At 27.3% G+C, this 20,110-nt stretch overlaps 2 long non-coding RNA genes across 2 annotated transcripts; both read right to left on the minus strand.

Moving 5' to 3' along the window:
• Positions 1-4,193: 4,193 nt before the first annotated feature.
• On the minus strand, positions 4,194-6,855 carry LOC122271059 (uncharacterized). The gene is made up of 2 exons (XR_006226135.2): positions 5,035-6,855; positions 4,194-4,301 (listed from the first exon to the last, which is right to left on the minus strand). It is a non-coding gene; the product is annotated as an uncharacterized lncRNA (long non-coding RNA).
• Positions 6,856-15,682: 8,827 nt separating this feature from the next.
• On the minus strand, positions 15,683-18,773 carry LOC107455495 (uncharacterized). The gene is made up of 3 exons (XR_006226143.2): positions 18,611-18,773; positions 17,357-17,558; positions 15,683-15,796 (listed from the first exon to the last, which is right to left on the minus strand). It is a non-coding gene; the product is annotated as an uncharacterized lncRNA (long non-coding RNA).
• Positions 18,774-20,110: the final 1,337 nt, after the last annotated feature.

The raw sequence follows: 20,110 nt of genomic DNA on the forward strand, positions 1-20,110 counted from the left end.
ACCGCATAGGCCTTTTCACCACGCCTTTTTGTCCACTTTGTAAATCTGGTGACAAATTGGGCAGGGTTGTGGGGCCCTTCATGGACACACTGAGTCCTCAAGATATTGGGAAGCAAGAGAACTTTTAAGGCAATGACTTCGGTCTTCTTTCTTTGTTATCCTTTGTACATTTGCATTCGTTATCTATTTCATCTTTCCAATTGTACCTTTTTGCCTTGCCATTGGAAATAAAAGACGAAAAAAAGTATTCCTTAAATAAACCAAAAGTAACGATTCCATGAAAGTTTTGGAAAGTTTCTGAAATTTATTATAACAATCAAGATTTTACCCAGAATGTTAAAATATGTAAATTGCATTCGCACATTGCAATGTGCATGTAGGTGTGTTTGCATATCTCATAGCGCAACCTACGTATTTAAGGCTACGTATGATACAGATGTTATTGCACAAATTATTTTAACAAGCACATTGAACTTTAAATTATTTAATTGCATATCACAGAATCATAACATTAACACAGTCATAAATTATCATAGAATGATAAATTCTAACTTTTTAATATAAAATTTTGAAAATAGTATTATACTTTTAAGGAAATATTTTATACATTTGTTCATTTATTAAGATTATTTTGACTTTATGAGTTTGAATAACAACTAAAATATGTAAAAAACAAAGTCAAACAAAAACAAAGAAAATTTACCAAGTGATTACTTTTCGAACAGACTCAATGGTACCATTAAATGTGTATTAATATTTAGACTTTGAAAAATTAGTAAAATGTTTATTTCAAAATATTGATAAGGATTTTGTTGGAAGAATAACATTTCTCAATACTTTATTATCTTAAAAAGAAGAGTGGGCTGATATTTCTTAGGCTGATTAATAAATGTGTAATATCATTACTCTATGTTCTAAAACAATCGCATAGATCTTCCAGTTATTTCTTAAAAGTTAACGTACTAGGAAAAAAACTGCTGGTAACATTTCTGTACTGTATGATAATGACAATTCTGGTATAACAAACCCCTTATTCTTGCTAATAAATTTAAAAATTTACGGAATTTAAACCATTCATTTGGTAAATTCTCTGTTTGGTAATATGACAGCTAAGCGAAAATTCTAGTTTTAAAATCTATACCTCTTATTACCGCATATATAGTAAAAACTAATAAATTGAAAAGTATTTATAATTGTGAAAGAATTTTTATGACATTTTATGACATTAATTTTATTTTTTATGCTCTAAATGCCTTGATAAAATTACATCATCTACCAAATCTTATCGCATATTATTAAACCAGATTTTTTGTTCATTTCACTAAAATTATTACCAATCACTTCAGTGGATCACTTCACTAAAATTACCGAGCTTTTTGTTGTTTCCGTAGAGACAGAAACACGGTAAATTTTACTATATTCAGGTAGCTTTGACCATGCTCATTTCTAAGTGAAAAATGACAAAAATTTACAAAACGTGGTTTTAACCTGTAATAAATATGAAAATGTAGTCTTGTCATATATTTCGCTACATACATTTTTCTCTATAATTTATGGAATAAACTATCTTCACAAATAGCTAAGAAAGCGTTATTTTATCTTCACAATATATCAGACCATTTTTTAAAAATATGTTTTATCCACTTTTATCTCGTTATGAAAGTTAATGAAATTATTTTTAAAAAAATTCAGAAAATATCAAGAGTGTGAATTGTTAAGAAAAAATCCATGGTAAAAAAGAAAACTTAATAAACACATTAACCGATGTTATTAAGGTATCCGTCTGGGATAGACGCAATTTTTTAAAAAAACAACCTGAATAAAAATTTCACATTTATTATGGAGAGAAGGAGTATTAAAATTATAAATCTAAAGTAAACCTCAAAAATTTACGAAAATACTTTTTCTCAAAGTAAGCTGAAATTTGAGAATAAAAATTAAAAAAATTATTCACTTTAAAATATACCTTTATGAAATAACAGTTGATATATTTTAAGCTCTTCTAAAATAGGCCTCCATTTCGAAGACTTTGCCAGAAGTAAATGTAAAGAAACAAGAATGATTTAAAATAAAAAAGTCTGTTAAAGTTTACCTGTTAAAAAGGAAAAAATAAGAGACGCATAAAACGCATAAGACGAGAGATAAAATATGAAAAACAGAAAATAACGGGCTTATTTATCGTGTCCAAGTCTAAATTATAGATAATATGAGAAATCTTCAATTGGTTCAAATTGTTAGAATGTTGGACATAAATTCATTTTCGGCAATGCTAAAAATTCTTTTTCACCCCAATCACATCAGTTCATCTTGATTATATTATGTAATCATTTGAATGCTAAATTTCTTGTTAACAACATTACTTCCACCCCACATAAAGAGTGGAAATACATTTTACCCTGATTTGCCTCTCGGCTACTGTGAATTTTTTTGTTCTGTTAATTTTTTTTTTTTTCTCTTGGCTTCTGTGGTTTTGTTGTTTGTGGACCTCTTGTGTTTTTTCTGGTTTTCAGTTTCTCACTTTTATTTTTCCAGTTTTCATCGGCAACTTAACTTTTTTTTATTTCAAATCATTTTTGTTTCTTAACATTCGCATCTCGCAAGTTTTAAAAATGGGTGCCTATTTTTTAAGTGCTTGAAACATGTTGACTGTTATTTTACATTTGTATATTTTGGATGCGGGTGAAGTTTACAATTACGATAATATCTTACAGCTTCAGGTTTTTGGGATTAATAATTTAATAGCTGCCTACGTTATCAATCTCATAGATAAAGTTTCATGCAATTTAATAAATATCGTTCAAACGTGTATTTTTAAAAAGGGGGTTTAATGGAACAGTTAAATTTTAACACTACTTGCTCTTACTGCACTGTTACGGTACTTTAATAGGTAAATAATTAAGTGAATCCTATGACATTAAATTCTTTTCTACTGATTTTTAAATACCATTTTCTAAAGATTTTTTCAACCATTAGATTTAATAAGTCTCATTCTAAATAACGATTTCAGATAGAGGCAGAAATGTAATGAAATTTTCCGATTAAAATATATTTTCTATTTGCTAATATTTTGTGGAAATGATTGTTTTTTTTTAAATTAATTTCAAAAACTAATTTTTATTTCGCATGTGTTTCAGTTTCAAAACTATTAAAAAATTAAATGTATAAGTTAAAGATAAGTTTTATCCAAATTTTATTTATTCTGTTTTAATGAAAAAAATTGTCATAAATCATTATTTAAGGAATAGCGTCATTCTTCCTTCTAAATCCTAAAAAATTTCTGGTTTCGTTTAAAAAAAACAACAACTTCCGTTAAAAAAAACGAAAACAATTCAATTGCTTTCGGAGATTTAAGGTATTAAATAGTTGGAAATGCCTTAAAATATTAATCAAGACAGTTGATCTTAATTAAAAAATCCTTTCAATTAAAAGAATTAGTGAATGCAGAATTTATTTCATTTATACGAATTATAGATTTTATGTAAAGGAAGATATAGAAAAGTATGTATTAAAATTACATATTAATATCACGATTTTATTTAAAATGAGCTTGAGAATCAAATAAAAATTAAATTGCCTCTCTTTTTTTCCCTCCAGACTCAGTTTATATCATTGTTTTACTTTATTATATTGATATGTAACTACATTTGGACTTACCGTAGTATAACCTGTGACACTTGTGCTAAGATTTACATTTAAAACAAAGTAGTAAGAAGCATTTTATTAACTCCTTCAACGTGACGGACGAGATAACTCGCATTGCAGAAATATTTGCACTATTGTTGTATTAATGTATATAGATATTAATTGCAATTGATTATTATTTTGTATAGTAAAATAAACAAGTTTTAAAAGAATTCGACTTTTGCTTCAATTTTAGTGCAGCGGGGAACTCTGAGCACAGAGGGTGGTAAAAACAGCGTCATTGCAGGATGAAAGTACTATTCATTAACAAATGAATTTCTTATTATAAATATAGTTAATTATAAATTTCTAAAGAACTAAGACTAATATTTATAAATGTTTTAAAAAAATTAGAACTATCAAAATATGGTCATGTTTACTCGGTGCTGTGTAATGCCTCCAATATTCGTAATTGAGATTTTCCTTAACGTTTAAAATTGCTGCAGAAAATCAACACTTATCTATAATTGGTGCGATGATTTTTTAAACACAAAAAAGGAAAAGCTTAGACATCAGCTTAAAATCAAATAATTTTATTTATTTGGAAGACATTATCTTTCATTCTTCTGCTTCTTGATAACATTGCAATCGATGTAAGCATTATTTTTATAAAATTTTACCTGTAATAGAGAAGATATCATTGCATTTATTAGTTCAGCTATTTCTTTAATTTCAACATTTCATTTTCAAATTAATAAATTGTTTTATTGCAAATAAATTATGTATTTGTTTACTGCTAATGACTTTTCATAAATCTACTGGAAGTTTTCTAGTCTATATTTTCCCACTTTATGATAAAATGCGAATGCCATTATGAGCTGCAAAATGTATTCAATTTATCACAACAGTTCTCAAAATTTATGCGAATGCCATTATGAGCTGCAAAATGTATTCAATTTATCACAACCGTTCTCAAAATTTATTAAAAAGCACATATTTCTTGCAGGTTTCTACCGTATTGCTTTTAGTTAAGTTACGCATGTAATGTATAATTATAAGTTTTTCTAAAATTGTGAGCTTTGCACATTAAGAAAAAAACCATGGGCTTTGTTGTTTTACTCTAGTCGTTTCATATTTCAAATTCGCATCAACGAAATAAAGTTAAGTCTAAATGCTGAATTTTTTTGCTTTAAAAATTAAATTAAAATAATACAATATTATTTTTGAAAACTGCAGGCTGTCTTGCTTTAGGTTAAAGGAAAATGCAAATTTTATAATTTAGAAATTTGATTTTGAATGTAATAAAAAAGCATGACAGTATTGTTTTCAAAAATTAAAAAAAAATTTGCCGTGTTTTAATGATACAATCACAAATATATTATAAAAGAAATAAAATCTAAGAATTTTTCATACTTGCATCAGTTTTCATTCAAAGGTACACATAGTGCACAGCAAGAACATTCTTCTCTTATATCTACTTCATTTACACCGCATCCTTGTATACAATCAACAAATGCAGTCAGTTGTGCATTGCGTATAAGCAGTACCAATAATCGCAAAAAGTAACAGAATAGCTAAAATCTTGTGCATGATTTTTTCTTGAAATAAGCGCTCACTAGAACAAAGAAAGCAATTAATAAATAATCGAAATGTTGAGTAGTACTACATATTTCATTTACAATTAGATTTTACAAGTATATTTTTACACTATGATTCAAGGCTGGATTATTCTGAATTGCCTTACCTTGAGAAATACAGTGGTGGGCAGAAAAAATAAATTCATATGAGGAGAAATTAAGAAATTATTGTACCATATAAATGTACGTTTTTTTAAGAATGTACATGGCGCAAAAAAAGAAAGAAAAAACATAACGTTTGATTTAATAATTGGATCTCCACGTTCCAGGATTCAACGAAAAGACATACAACTAAAAATACGACTTTATTAAATTTCGATTCGGCAGGAACGATTATTAACTCAAATTTTGTATTTTGCGGTATACTATCGGTTTTTTTAATATGACGTAAGCAATTGTTTATCTTGCAATTTAAAACTTTCTAACTCCTAGTAAATTAAATAATAAATATTTTCTCAAAATTTTTTATACAGGGAATTATCTTTGGCTATGCAACTTTAATAATTGCATGTAAAATTGTTCTGATTCGCTCAAAAAGTTTTTGAGCTATGGCAAAATATGCAAAAAGTGAAGATAACTTTAAGGGGTCCAAACTTTTGCCCGCCTTCATGACCTAACTATTAAGAGTTGCCTTGAGACCATATTGCAGGTATTCGCTATGTTTTAGTTATCAGAAATCCATATTCGTTGAAAAACAGTATGTTTATTGAAGTTAAAAAACGTTTTGTTGTCTGATTTCGTAACTTAAGGAAAGTAGGTTGAGTATATACCAATAATGCTAAAACTGAAATTTTTCGATGTACCTTTTTTAAGAAAATACTTATGACAACATTTTGAAATTTCTTGGAGATATTTGAGATTATATCATTTGTAAGCTGTGATAATTTGTTTTGTGTTAACAGGAATACTTTTTGAGTAATGATAGATTTTCGCTCTATAATAATGAAACTTTTAAAAAAATTAAAAGTTCTCTGCTCATAATTTTTTGAAAAAAAATTCTAACAAAGATAGGTATTAACAGTTATCACTGCTAAAATATGTAAATGCATATACTATTCAGGGAAAAAAACTAAAACAATGCATTTTTCAGATTTGAGAAAAAAATACTTCGAAAAAGATATTAGTTTTAACATTATTGGTATATGCCCTATCGACTCCCCTTAAAATATCGGCAGCAATAATTAAATACCATACTCGATTTCACCCGGTTGGACCATTAAGATTGAGTCCTAGATTGTGGAGATTCAATCATTAGATCAAAAGTTATTCAGTGTGGTCAGTTACTCTTATTGCACACTGTACATTTCTTTAAAGATAAAACAAAGTTGTAGGATAGATCTTTGTGATGTTTTAACTAGCGATTTTCACATATTTACCTATAAGAAAGCAAAGAAGAAAAAAAGGAGTGAAAAATTAAGTATTTAATACATCGCGAAACTAGAGATTGTATATTCAATATAGATTACTTAAAATCTTTCTAAACAAAAGCGAACACTTTATACTATCCGAAACAAATAGCAGGATATTTTCTCTTCCGTCAATTAAAAATACGGAGTCGTCTTTTAATCGATCCAAGAACGAGTCAAATGATATAACGTGCTTTTCAGTAGTTATGCGAATTTTATGTAATTAAAATAACGAGTTAGTATCACAAATATATAATTATTTCCAATTGTATAAAGATATTTAAATACTGTAAAAAGTTCTGGCACTCATGGTGCTGGTTCTTTTTACCGATATTTCTATTTTTACCTCAATATGTTACGGATCAAAACTATGATATTCCGTAATTTACCGTAAATTAATAAATTACTCTAGTTAAATAAATATTACTGTCTAAGTTAAGGTTTAGCATTTTACGGCAAACATGATTTTAAGGATGACTTCATATCGTACATACAATACAGATAATTTGATAATTTGGTTCAGAGTTTTTTACGGTGTATTGCGTCCTTTTCCAGGCATAATGAATTATTTTTAAAGTATTTTGATTTTTTTCTTTACTTTTATATATTAGAGGAACCAAAAAGTAATGTCGTTTCAGCGCATTAAATATTCGTTAGTTTTAAATACCAATTAATTTTTTTTCGAATCATTTTCAATCCGGCATTGAAAGGTTGTTGCCAACGAAGGTGAATACATTATTCATTAAAAAAAAATCTTGATAACAAATATTAAATGCACCGAAACAGCATTACTTTCCGGGCCAAATAATATTATTTTACTTATTATTTAACATTAATACACAATTTTAAGCTTTAAAATTATTTTATGCTTTTCTTTCAACGATATTAAATATAATGCAAAACGTTCGATTCTAGAAAAAAGAAGAATAGAAATTCACATTTTCAGTTTAATAGAACTTTCGCGATTTAACATTTACTTTAATTAGATGCTTTTAAATGTGTGATTAAAACTGATTTGCAAGTTGATTTTAAATTATGTCTTTATTTAAGAGACACTTAACTACACTAATTCTCTTCTTTACTACAATTAAAATACCTTAAAAAAATTCAAATAAACAATGAATAAATAAAAAATAATTATTTTTAAGCTAGCGCAAAATTTTTAATAAAAGAACACTTCAGATTGAAAGAAAAATTCTGTTCTAAATTAAAGTTGTGTATGTAAATTAATTAGATTTCATCGTTAATGTGTATCGATGCATGTTTCATATATTATTTCTATTTCTTTAAGACTTAAGTAAAGGTATGGTTAAAGCGCAATACTTAATATTTATATAATTGAAATCAAGCTTAAATAACCATAATAAGAAAATTAAACTTTTTAAGGTTAGAAGATGTTGGAGTATTACTTTTACTAACTATAGTTAATTGTATATACTACAATTGAAACTCTTTACCCGGTAGGTATCAAACATTACTGCTATAAATTATTTAAATTCATTTTTATTACGATAAATTTTGCTGAGAGTCTATTTTTGTTACTACGCAAAAAATAAATTATTGGGGAAAAATTATTACATAGTTATTTCATTTAAGAAGATGATATCTGAGAAAAGAAAGATAAAGGAGGACATCTTTTCTTTTTCTCAAACTGTAGAAAGTTCCGGACTAAATTATGGTAAAAAGTATTGGCACTCAGTCTGCTGGTACTTTTCATCGAAAATTTCATTTTTATTGAAACATGTTAAGACACAAAAAATATGAAATATCGTAATATTTACGGTAATGTTTTTCGTAAAATCACTGAATCCCTCTAATTAAATAAGTATTACTGTAGAAATTATGATATAGTACTGCACTGTAAAGCTGAATTTTACAGTAAAATAGATTTCTGGGTTTATGCACCTAAAGTGCCGATACTTTATACGTAAATAGATCTGGAATTTTTTCAGTGCGTATGTTCATAGACACTAATTTCTTTGTATTTCGTTTTAATGCATTTTGTTATACTTTCAGTTTAAATTCAATTTTTCAAGTATTAAAATATTTGCAAAAGAAGCACCTATAAATATAATAGTTCTTTAAATAATGATTGCAAGGTCTGTACAATTTACACACTAATGGTTGCATGGTTACTTTAAGACCATTTTTTATTTGGCGCGATTGTGTAAATCTGAACTGTTCTCAGTCTTTCAAGATATATATAAAAAAATAGTGTTAGTTAATCCAAAAACCGTATAATTACTATTACTAATATAATTGGAAATACATCAATTGGTACTCACGTTAATTATAACAAGGCTATGAGTTTTCTCAAAAAGTTTTTAAGGATGTTATGCGTTGCGCGTTGTCAACTTACTTTTATTCCGCTATTTTTGTTTAATCAGGGTGGTTTTTGTCAAACTCTGAAAGCAATAAATCAAACGGAAATGATAATGTTTTGAATGCATGAAGAGTTGCGAAATGTCTTACTATTTCAGGATCATGAAAAGTATTAAGAACGCAATAGAATGAAATCTGTCGTTTTGAAATTGCATAAATTTGTGAATCTGATTAAGCAAATAATTAGAAGTATTTTTTAAGAGTATCGTATACTATGTGTAGAAATTTTTTTTCTTTATTCATATTATTAAAACAAAAGCATTATCTACTTGATCTTATCGTAGAAAAAAATTTCCATTTATTAATTTTTAAGGTAAACTTTACGTACAAATTACTATTTTTCAATTTGTATAGCCAAACTTTTATTTCAAAATATTGAAAATGAATATGTCGGAAAGCTAGTCGCATATTGCAACATTTATATTTAGTACCAAGATATAATCAATATTTTTAGGATAATTGATTAAAGGTTTCTTTTGAATCATTTTTAGAACAAACGCATGGATCTTATTTATTTTTCAGAAGTTAACATTTTAGGGGAAAAAATTGTGGTAAATTTAAAGCAATGCATGTAATGAAAATTCCGGTTAAAAACATTTTCCTGGCCTATAATACCAAAATATTCGGTATTTAATCTATTAATTTGATAGTTTTTCCGTTCGTATGTTATCGGCTTAGTGGGAAGTTTGGTCTTACAGATTAGACCTTTAAAACCATATTTAAATAATAGTTCTTATTACCACACATTTTATAAAAAAAAAACGAAGAAGAAAAAACTAAAAAGTAAACTTAACTGAATAAATAGTTTCATCACATACTCTAAGGTATCATGATGAATTTACAATTTTAGATTTACCAAATTTTTTCCGCATCATAAAGCCGTATTTTATTGTTAATTTGCCCAAAATTATTAACAAATCACTTCGGTAGGAATTACAGAACGTTTTGGTTCTCCCGTAGAGTCAGAGAAGCGGTAAATTTTGAAAAAATCCTGGTAGTTTTGACTATAGTACATTTTTCTCAGAGTAAAATGGAAAAAATTAAAAGTAGGGTTTTAATTTCAACTAAAAAGTAAAGTTTAGTCTTTCCATACATTTCGCTACGTGCATTTTTACTCATAACCATAATTTTACCATTTTTAGTTTTACTTTTTCTTTACTTTACTTTGTAAGTGACTTTAATGAAAAGATTAGCCCGGGGGAAAACGTTTTTTGTTGCATTTTTACAAATACTTGATTTTGCCTAAATCAGTTATGGGGATTTCAAATCAGAACTTAGTTTTGCTCCATAAGTTACAGTTATTTGCTAAATGACATTTTTAGTCTATTTTTATCAAAATGTACAAGTTTAAAAACGTTATAAATGTTGTGACTAAATTACAGGGAAGATATTTTGATTGAAATTTCACAAGACACCATGCCTGAAAATGTCACTGCATGCGTCTAGGGGTGCTTTCCTGCTACGTCCTGTTCGCAAATGTACGAAGAAACGCGTAATAATAAAGAAGCGACCCTAGCGACGATTGAAGACTTTTCCAAGCATGGGTTCCCATTCAATTTTTATCGTTATGATGTGCTTTAACTCTTCAGAGAGTGGCGCAATATTTATGCGATTACCTGTTGTATATAACGTATTTAAACTTGCACATTTCAGCAAAAGATAGAGTAAAAAAATAATTTAGAAGTAAAAGAAAATGATGATTTGAGAAAGAATCAAATGGTTGATTTAAAATCTGTGATACAAAACTATCTATGATCTATTAAAAAATATCAGGCAATATAAAAGAAAATATCTGTTCCTGAGTGCTACAGAAAAACTAAAAGACCTGAAAATTTTTTGTTTTGACCTCAGAAAGATATTTTGTCTTGCGTGGCAAATTTCATAAATTTCAGGCTCAATTACGAGACTTCTCTATAATCTTCTCCAGGAAGATATAATTCGTATTTTGAAATAGCCTAGAAACAATTGCAGAGAAACATATTCGATGTCATTAATTTTTTATTTAGCCAGCTTATCATTGAAACGTAGTATTTTTTAATGATTTTTGGTAATTTCAGGTGATGTTACCTTAAATCTTATGAAGCCTTATATTAAGAAGCCTTACTTGAAATTTTAAGATAAAAGCCCAAGTGTCAGTACGGAAAAGTAGTTTCCAATTCGTGCATCATAAATCATGTTCACATAGCATCAATTTTCCCTTCTGCTCCAAATTTTGTATATCAGAAGCGTCAATTTTGTACTATGTCAATCAAACATCAAGGGTTTGTTGAAAATCTTCCTAATACCTCTCATGATCTTTTAAGAAAAATCGTTTCAAATTACAGTAAAAAGTACCGATACGCCTGTTGCTTGTGCTTTTTACTTTTTTTTTTACTTAAATGGTAAAATCTATTTTTTCTGTAACAAGTTGAGGAACGAAAACTCTGAGCTACCTTAAATTTTACGGTAACAATTACCGTAAAATCACTGAATCACTCTAATAAAATGTACCATCTCCATACTGTAATTTGATTCAGAATTTCTTACAGTGCAAGAATCCTCGGTAGATTTTGAATGTCTCTCCGCTCCTAGTAAAGATTTTAAAGATGGATGCAATTTTTGTATGTATTTACTTTGTAGATATCTTTGTTTTTTTTTCTCAAAAAAATGCTAAGTTTCTTTTATTGTAAGCTTTCTTGCCTCCTTATATTTCCAATTCTATTTTGCTCGAGTTTTAAAATTGACTTCACCAAACTTGAGTACCTTAGATACCTCATAGCTCACAGTAGTTCGATGGATTAGTCGGGATCACAGCAATTAGATGAGATTATCTTTTTGGGTATAAATAACTCTTGTAGCTGAAGAAAATTTAAATTTCATTAAGAGATGTACTTATTTTTCGCATATGTAAGCAGTATTTTTTAATTTAATTCAGATCGGAAATATTTTATCTTTCCTGAATTGTTTTTTTTTATATTTTTAAAAATTCCATCATAAGTGTTAAAACTTATATCTGGCATGATTTGTCTTTTTTTGTTACTTTCAATATCAACTCAAGTTCCAGACTATAAAACAAAATTCCGGGGAAAGATAAATTAATTTTCTTACAACAATAATTTAAAGAAACAAAAAGTCATAAAACATGCTTGGAAACAGCACTTAAAATTAAAAGACTTTCTGGAAAATGGAACTTTTTAAAAAAAAAACTGACATTAATTCACAAAAATGGAACTCTTAGCAAAGAAGTTAACTTTAGGAAGGCTTAACATTTTCAAGATAAATAAATAAAAATACTTTTGAAGATTGATCAGATTTACTTGCACCGCTAAGCATTAAGTATCCAATTTTATAAACATTATTTTATCATGTACCCTGCCACTTTTTAAACCCTGCAATTTAGGTAACTCCCTTAGAGCCACTTCCTTAGACTCAGTTTAACAGCAGTATTTTTTATGATAAAAATTATTAAAAAAATTTATTTAATATTAATAATTATAATTATATTTAAATCGTAATTAAATAAAAAAAGTAATTTAATGAAGTTATTGTAAATGATATTATTACAAAAAATTAACAAGTTTATTTATATTATCAACTTTTTATTTCTTATGGCCATTTAAGTCTATTAATAAAATGCACTTACGAATAGATGACTTGCAAATAGAATCAGTTTCGATTATTTATCCAAATCAGATTCGACTTTGATCAGATTACTAAGTCATAATATAAAATTGCGATTAATTTTACGAAAGGAATCTATCAAAATTTTCGCATCCTCAATTTCACAAAAAAGTCATGCAAATATTGTTTCAAGTACGCTATGAAAAAGATATAAATTACACTCATACCCTAAGCCAGGTTCGAAGCTGGGATCTTCCCAGTACGAGTTCAACTCTTTGATCACCATACAACCCTATCGGCTGGTTTCGTCACTTTATTTCCGATCGTCTAGTTATCGTTCTAGTTAATTCATCAGAGTTAATAATCCCTCACGAACTACGATGAAAATGAGTTGATGAAATATTTTCGCCATATATTTGAAAATTCGCGTTTCGTCCCGAGTCACGTAATTTAGCAAGGAAATGATTCTCAAAATTAACAATATACCCCTCAAAAATTGTTGGATCGTCAAAAATTAGAAATTTATTTCTGAGAATGTACAACAACTTTGGTAATGAACTTTTAATAAATAGAGACAATTTAACCATATAAAATTCTTCCATACTATGTTTTCCTCCAGTTTAAATGATTAGACCTTTGTTGCTAAAATTTAGAATAAGTCTTGTCTTATTCTAAGTGTGATTAAAATTATATCATTAAACATGCGTTTGAAATCTAAATCATCAAATGTGAATAATTTTTTTTTACATGAACTATGTAAGAAATCCAACTTAAAACAATAAATAATAATTGAAATATATATCATTTTTCCAATGAAAACTGGTGCTTAGGGAAATAAGTAAAATGATATTAAATTATATCATGTTTCAAAATCTGTATGTGTAAGTCTCAAAAGTGATGAGGAAGGAGATATATGTGATAGATTCGCTAGCTGCCTTCAGGATTTAAACTAAGGATCTCCCAATTAGTGGTAGGATGCTCTATTTGTACGCTCCAGTCCAGGAACAGTTAGGTAGCTGATTTAAAATTTAATTTCCAATTTCAATGGTACAAAAAGTTGCAGTTTGGTATGTTTGGCCACAATAGCTTAGACAGGAGATCGGTAATTTTAATTTCACTTTGTGTTTATTTCGCTATATCTTAAAAACTTTCAAGCGAATGGATTGTATGCGTAATTGCGGTGGTCCCTATATAAAGCTTTCTAAATGCAGATTTTTCATTACTTGATGTGATACTGACAAAATAGATTCGACTGTTGTCTGACAATGCCAAAATCTAATAAAATGCATTCCAGAAGCATAAGAGCTTTTCAACTCACAGATATGCCAGCTTTTATGTCAGTTACGATACAAGGATATCGTTTATGGAAGCAACTTGAAAGATTAGCACATACGTATCCATATCCCACCAATATATTTTTTCTTTTGCGTTTACTTTCACTCTTTTGCTTTATGTTTAATTAAGGAAATCCGTGTCCGTTGAAATTAATGATACTAAATAAATTAAAAATGTAAATAAAATCGGTTCTTTAAAAATTAATAATATAATTACGCATAATATATTTGTTTTATTAAACATTAGCAGACTCCGGATGGTGAGCTATCCCACCTTTTTAAAAAAAATTAGAAATCAAGCAATTCGAGACTTTTATAACCGTCATTGAACAGCCAACCCAATTTAGGGTTTACGACAACTAACGCCCAACTTCGTAGCCTGGTCATTTTTAACTTAATCTAGAAGACAAGAAAACTTCTGGATTGAGTATTGGGACGAATTTGCCTTGTGGAAGATTTTTTTGATGCAACTATCCCGCATTTGCGTTACATGGAGAAGAAAAATACAATAGCCTTCCACAGTTAGCCTGATGACAAGGGGACTCTAACCTATGATTCTTCTACCACGGAGGTTTTTTTTACGTCAGCACTGTAGTCCAGTGCGAGCTGGGTGCGGAATTCGATTTCTCCCAATACTTGATCCAAGAGCTCCCCTCTCTTTTAGATTGAGTTCAAAATTACAAGATTATGGAGTTGAAAATTAAAAGCCGTAAACCCTAGACTCGATCAGCTGTTCAACGGCGGTTATAAAATAAAATAATATCATATTTCTCAAGTGACAGTGCATTTAATTTCTGTCTCTTACATGTCCGCTTGGTGTTAGAGGTAATGTGACAAGTTTCATTATAAAAATGTTAGTACAACCTATGATTACATTAGAAAAAACTAAACAGCTGTGCTAATTATTTCTATGGTGCATTTTATGGATATTAAATCCAATTAGCATTTTTTTCAAGCACTAAATTTGCTATTATTAATTATGCGAGCCAGTGAATTTCAATCGTAAATTTTTTTTTGCCAATTTTAACTGTTATAATTTTTTTAAGCTAAGAGAATGCATGGATCAGTGAACAATATATTTTAAATCAAAAAGATGGATTGTAAAGAATAAACTAAACATTTGGCGAAACATTTGGATTATTAAGAACTTTTCTTTTCTTAAAATTGTTACAAAAACCCCATGTAGCATATCGACATTTTGTAGTAGAAATGTAGCATGACGACATTTACTTATCTACAATAAGAAAATAAAATAAAATATTTTAAAAGCTAAAATTTCTTCCCACTTCATTTTTATACATTTCTAAAATGTATGAAAATAAAGTATTGTAACACTTTGTTACTGAAAAATGGTAAATCAAAATTTTAAACTAGTTGAGTTATAGCCAGGAGCATTATATGAATTTAGGATTTTTTTTTATTTTACTTTATTTTTTATTTAGACACATGATCTGGAATCTTGTTTTCTCATAGCTTTTTTATACACCAATATTTTTGTAATTCTTTGGTATTGTATAGCTTTTTTATATGCCAATTATTTCGTATATTTTGTAATTTATTTATATTTTCGCATTTGGACAATTCTGAATTTTTTGTTTTGTGCAATTGTAGCTTACTCTTTGATGTATAATCACTAAAACAATCCCTACGATTTATGCAGTATTTATTTAAACAAAAATGAAATGGAAAAAAAACGTAAGCATTTTTTCGAATCAAAACGTTTAATTCAGTGAAGGAATTTACATTACATTATATGTTATACTTCTCCTCGCTAACATTTCACTCTTTAGTAACTATTACCTTCATAACTTTTCTTCTGAAAAAGAGAAAATAATACATGTCAACATACATGTAATAAAATAAATTCACATAAGACTATCATTTCAATTTTTATTTTTAAAAAATTCATAATGTGCTTCATTTTTACAATGAGCCTCAGCATTATGTGTATTTTTTATCAATGCCTTTCCACACACATATAGCGGGTTTTCCAGCCAATGATTTTATATTTTATTATAGAGCAAGAATGTTATCCTGGTTATAGATGTATAGAACAGCAATGTAATTAATGAACAACGTTAAATCACCTACACTGTTTAGAATTTCAATTAAAATTACGGTAAAATTTTTGAAATAAAGATATTTAATGAGTCTTTATTTTACAGTAACAATTAGTGTAAAATCACTGTAATTAATTAAACATACTATCAAAATTATGGTACAAAAATATGCACAAAAACAATTTACTTTGCGGATGATGCATTTTAAGGACTCTAACTATGAACAATCCTTCATATGACAATGATTAATGAAAAATCAACCTCACTCCTCGATTTTGTGTGGTTTTTTTCCTTGAAGTCAATAATGAGATTCCCGCTGAATTTATAACAACTCTTCCTTATAATATTCATCTGCGTTTTAGTCAAGAACAAAGATCGGACTATGTACGCACTTTAAAGGTCCATCTAGTATAAAAAATATAACTTATTCTTCGTAAAAACAACAGAATACTTAATTCTAGAATCTTATTTGATCCTGAAATGAAATGAAGAATAAAAATTTCACATACTTATGTTGTCGCGAAACGAAACGATTTGTCCAAATTAATGTATTGTTTGATAGAAATTAAAAGATTCATTGATATAAATAAATTAAAAATAAATTTCTGCCTGCGATACTGCATCAGCTGCAATGCATTTATAAATATTTGAGGTATTTTTAAATATATTGGAGCAGACGTATTGCAGCAGATGTATTGCAGAAATATATATCGAAACAATATATTACAGCAAGATTAGACAACCATCTCTCCTGTATGGTCAATTAACCAGAAATTACCACGTATTTATAAGTTTGAAAATCAGTTTTTTATTTAAAGATAGCTAGTAAAATTAAAAAAAGACGAAAAATAAAAACATTCATTCATATTGAGCAAATAAATCAAAGGACCATTTATAGAGCTAATTTATTATTCTTCAAAATTTACGACTTTAAATAAAGTGAAAAAAAATTGTGAATTCATTTCATATTTAACGCCGATAAAAAATATTTAATGTGCTTTTAAAGAACTTTCTACAGAAAATTAAATAATTAACGTGGCATGCTGAGATATTTTTAATATTTAAATTTAATATTTAAATTTAAATTATTTAAAAAAGTTATGCAACATTACTTTCGAAAATACTTTGAAATTAAAATAGGTAATCTATTATTCATATTCTTTTTAATTCAAATATTCTTTTCACTATTCCATTTCCATTAGTTGATCATAACATTTTCTCAAGATCTGTAATACTTTTTTTTAATTATACAATTCTACTAATATTTAAAGCTTGCTTTATTTTTAAAAAAAATATGATATGATTTTGATAGTTACATCATGGTCCAAAGAACGGTGCGCAGACAGGACAACAATCACATTTTCCTCTTACATCTCGTTCACTTTCACTGCATTTTTCTCGTTCGCATTGAGCCGCACTGCAGTCAGTTGTGCATTGCATATAAGCAGTTCCAACAAGCACAAAAAGTAACAGAATAACAAAAACTTTGTGCATGTTTTTTTTCTTATGTTCAGACTCCTGGAACATAAATTAACCAATAAAAATAAATTTTGTTTAATTAAATGTTTAGTTTGTAATAAATTTTTTCAAGAATATCTTTAATAATTCACAATTAATAATTCAAAAATTAAAATTTTAATATTTCAAATTTATTAATTTTTTTAAATAGTTTTGTAATATTTTTAATAATTCGCACCTTTTTTTGCATTAAAAAATAAATCATCTGTTTGGAAATATATACCAATGGGACATTTTATGTTATTTATTATTTATCTTATCACTTATTTTTATTTATACATTTCTTTTATTAATTATTTAACATAAATATAAAGTAATTTTGATCTTTCATTATTTGATATTTCGCTTTAACCGCATTAAGTATAATGATTCTAAATTCATATGATATTAAATTAAAGTAAAATGTAAATGATTTCAAAATATGATAAAGCCTTCGCATTGTAACATTAAATTAAGAGCTCCGAGATTAATTTAATATTAAATTAATAGTTGCGTAATTAAGTAATAGCTGCCAAAGACCAAGTTACTAAATCTATATCAAATTTCAAACAACTTCATGCTGATTTATAACATGCATGTTTGTGAAATTTATTTTTATACAAGAAAAGGATCCTTTTTACAATTATAATACATTATTTAAATTTAAATGAAATATAAGTTAAGCAGACAATTTTTCGAATAGATATCGTAGAGTTTTTTATAAAAATACACATCAGTTTGGACGAAATGCTTTTCGGAATAAAAACTGTTTAGACTATATTGCTATTAATATTTTCTAAATTTTTGTTAAGACTTAAGTAATCATATGATTGCGACGTAAATATTTATAATTGAGTAATTGAATTCTGACTTTCTTTAACTTAAACAAATAATAAATCATCAATCTTGAAAATGATTTTGGTGATGTATGTAATTACTGAGTTCGTCACACTTTAACTATTATACCTCAACTTATTAGAATAATAATAATCTAATTTTCATGATTCTTATTACATAGTAGTCGAATTGATAAATTCTAATTGATAATCTAATCTTATTATTTTTGTACTTACGTTACTGGTTACAAAGATATGGATTTTTTCAAAAAGAGTTTCAGCGTTCTAATACTTTTCCTATTACTTCGTCTTTCTTTGCTGTTTAATCAGGTCAGATTAGTGAAAGCAATAAATCATATCAAAATTGAAATGTCATAGAAGCAAGATGATTTTCAAATATCCAATTATTGCGGAATCAGGAAAAATATTAAAATTACACTGAAATAACATCAACTATTTCGAAATCTGACAGCTTTGTAAACGTCATTAAGTGAACTAAGTGCGATTTTAAGTAGCTGATGCTGTGAATAAATTCCGATTCTCTTGTCGTTGTAATATGAGAAATTGCATTCTGTTTTGCTCTTTTTATTTTGTTAAACTATTTTGAGGTTACAAGGAAAACGCTAGTGAGTTATTATTCCTTATATAAACCAAAAATGATGCTTCTACGACTGTTTTGGAAACTTTCTGAAATTTATTAAAACAATAAAGATTTTTTCTCGAGTGTTAAAATATCAAAATTGTATTTGCATATAGCAATGCTTTTTCATTTTATTTTAAAATCTAAGATTCAACTTACAAATTTCCATCAAATCAAGATATAGATGCTATCTCACGAACTATTGTAATAATCACACGAACCTTTCAGTTATTTAATGACATAAAAATCATCATCGAATGATAAATTCTGAATTATTAAGTTTAAAGACAGGTGTAATTTTGAAAATAGTGTTCTATTTTTTAAACACTTATCTTATATTTGTTTTATTTGTTCAAATTAATTTGACGTTATGAGTTTGTATTGCCGACGACAGTTTACCAAATGATTATTCTTTAAAGCAAAATGTAATTGTACCATTAAAATTTTTTGAATATTTAGAATTTATAAAATCAGTAAAATGTTTATTTCAATATATTGATAAGAATTTCGTTGGGCAAATAATCACGATTCTCAATATTTTCGTATCTTAGTGTAGAGGAGATGACTGGCATTTTTTAGGCTTATTAATAAATGTTATGCCATAAATCATTGTTGTAAGACAATCACATACATCTTTCTGTTTATTCTAAAAAGTTATCATACAAATAGAGAAAAAAATTGTGGTAAAATTACATCACTGTATGGTAATGACATTTCTAGAAAAAATCTCCTTATTCTGGCTGATAAAATTAAAATATACGGAGTTTAAACTTTATTTGGTAAATTCTCCATTTTTTATTAGGAAGGTCAACCGAAAAGTTTAGTTTTAAAAATTACAGCACTTACAGCAGATTGAACAGTAAATATAATTGAAAAAGAATGTTCAAGGCATGCTCAAAGCTAGCATGATTAATTACCAAATTTAACCTCATCTGAAAAATTGATGGCATATTATAAATCCAAATTTTGCTGCTAATTTACCCAAAATTATTATTAAGTACTACGGTAAAATTATAGAGTTTTTTTATTGTGTCCGTAGAGCTAAAAGCACGGTAAATTTTACTATAGTCTGATATATATATATAAATATATATATA

Source organism: Parasteatoda tepidariorum, chromosome 4 (genome assembly GCF_043381705.1).
Source record: "Parasteatoda tepidariorum isolate YZ-2023 chromosome 4, CAS_Ptep_4.0, whole genome shotgun sequence".
NCBI classification, from domain to species: Eukaryota; Metazoa; Arthropoda; class Arachnida; order Araneae; family Theridiidae; genus Parasteatoda; species Parasteatoda tepidariorum.